Raw genomic sequence first — 2,687 nt, forward strand, 5'->3', positions numbered from 1 at the left:
CCTGTGCAATAAAGTTACATAGTGTCTATTTTTCTTTGATAGAGGGGTATGTCCGTGGGTTTACCTTGCTATCATGTTCATACCATCGTATTGAATGATCTCGATCATTTTCTTGCTGACGATATAATGCATACAGCTCTGGTTGTTGGTTGGGCCGGTTCGATGCCTCTATACAAATTTAACGATTTTTTATCCTTCTGGCCCTGTTCCTGATTCAATGTGGAGACAAAGGGTGTTTGTTATACCCTTCATGAATCATTTAAGAATAGCCAATTCACGGGGTGGTTGGAGTATCACAGGAGGGACTATAACAAATTTGGGTATTTTGAGTTGCGAAGGCATGGCTAGTGAACATATTGTGTTTCTGGCCTATGCTTTTTGGCAACTATCTGGCACCGGGTGTATTGAGACCTAGAAATATTCTGTGATGAACGTACAGGAAAACCCTCTTTGGATTTGCCCAAAATATTTGGAATTCATTTATTTCGTTCAGGGCTGGCTTGCTTTGGTTTTGGTGCATTTTATGTAACATGATTGTATGGTCCAAGAATATGGGTACAATCTATAAATCCGATGTGGGGTGTGGAAGGTTTTGATCCTTTTGTTTCGAGAGGAATAGCCTCTCATCATATTGTAGCAAGGACCTTGGGCATATTGGTGGGTCTATTCCATCTTAGCATCTGTCTGCCCCAACGTCTATACAAAGGATTACATATGGGAAATATTGAAACCATCCTTTACAGTAGTATCACTGCTGTCTTTTTTGCAGCTTTTATGGTTGTTGGAACTATGTGGTATGGCTTGACAACTACCCCAATTGAATTATTTGGTCCCACTCATTATCAATGGGATCAAGGATATTTTCAACAAGAAATATATCAACGAGTTGGTGCTGGGCTAGCTGAAAATCAAAGTTTATCCAAAGCGTGGTCTAAAATTCCTAAAAAAATTAGCTTTTAATGATAACATCGGTAATAATCCAGCAAAGGGGGGATTATTTTGAGCAGGCTCAATGGACAATGGGGATGGAATTGCTGTTGGATGTTTAGGACACCCTATTTTTAGAGATAAAGAGGGTCGTGAACTTTTTGTACGTCGTATGCCTTCTTTTTTTTGAAACATTTCTGGTTGTCTTGGTAGACAGAGATGGAATTGTTAGAGCCAATGTTTCTTTTAGAAGGGCATAATTGAAATACAGTGTCGAACAAGTATGGGTAATTGTTGAGTTCTATGGCAGCGAACTCAATGGAGTTAGTTATAGTGATCCCGCTGCTATGAAAAAATATGCTAGACGTGCTCAATTGGGTGAAATTTTTGAATTAGATTGTGCTACTTTGAAATCCGATGGTGTTTTTCATAGCAGTCCGAGGGGTTGGTTTACTTTTGGACATGCTTCGTTTGCTTTGCTCTTTTTCTTCGAACACATTTAGCATGGTGCTAGAAGCTTGTTCAGAGATGTTTTTGCTGGTATTGACCCCGATTTGGATGCTCAAGTAGAATTTGGAGCATTCCAAAAACTTGGAGATCCAACTACAAGAAGACAAGTAATCTGATAGAATATTGTTTTACTATTTTTCATTTTTAGTTTTGTGAGTAGGGTACCAGATAAATCTTGATTTGAATCGCTCTCTTTTCTTTGACTTTTACTCTTTCTTTATCCGGGGAGACGATACTAAATAAACAGGTATGGAAACTATAGTTGCATGTAAACCATGATCTAATCTATGGACACATTGGTTTATACATTCCTCTTAGTCTTAACTTTAGGATTAATTTTTTTTGCTATCTTTTTTCGAGAACCACCTAAAGTTCCAACTAAAAAGGTGAAATGATTTTTCATTATCTCAATTGAAAGTAATGAGCCTCCCAATATTGAGAGGCTCATTACTTCAACTAGTCTCCGTGTTCCTTGAATGGATCTCTTAGTTGTTGAGAGGGCTGCCCAAAAGCAATATATAAGGCGTACCCAGTAAAACTTACAAGTAAACTCGATATAAAGATGGCAACTAGGGTTGCTGTTTCCATTATTATATAGTTTTAAGACAACAATAGGTCTAGGATAAGATCATTTATTTACAATGGAATGGTATACAAAGTCAATAGATCTCAATGAATATAAAATACAATTTATGGCAACATAAACCGTTGAAAGTAGTTCTAGATTTGGTCCAAGACGAACTGCTATAGGGAGTATATTGAAATGAATTCAGAATATAGTAAAGTAGCTCCTGGGTGGGGAACAACTCCTTTGATGGGTATCGCAATGGCCTTTTTTGTGATATTCCTATCTATTATTTAATTCTTCCATTTTACTAGACGAAATTGGAATGAATTAGATTCACAAGAACTAGTAACTAGCTTTTCAATACAAAGTGAAACATTTAGGTCTATAATTTTTATCGCATTCTATTTTGGTAGTTCAATCATGAAATTTCTTTGTTTTGTAGTTTCGGAATATGAGTGGGTGACTTATTATAATTGATCCTATGGATAGTATAGAGAATGTGTCTGTCATCTTGATAGAGATGGTTTTACTTCGTCGGATATTCATTCTAGTATCTGAAGCATGGAATTAGGAAATAGAATCCAAAGTATTATTGGCACTATGATTCATCCTTAATATTTAGACCACGTGTCCAGACTTCCATTTTTTTTTTCCAAAGAGTTAGATTTAGAAGTTATAAATC

General features: G+C 36.4%; 1 pseudogene; it reads left to right on the forward strand.

Moving 5' to 3' along the window:
* Positions 1-217: 217 nt before the first annotated feature.
* LOC132803419 (photosystem II CP47 reaction center protein-like) lies at positions 218-1,613 on the forward strand (annotated as a pseudogene).
* The last annotated feature ends 1,074 nt before the right edge of the window (positions 1,614-2,687 follow it).

Source organism: Ziziphus jujuba, chromosome 4, assembly GCF_031755915.1.
Source record: "Ziziphus jujuba cultivar Dongzao chromosome 4, ASM3175591v1".
Taxonomy (NCBI): Eukaryota; Viridiplantae; Streptophyta; class Magnoliopsida; order Rosales; family Rhamnaceae; genus Ziziphus; species Ziziphus jujuba.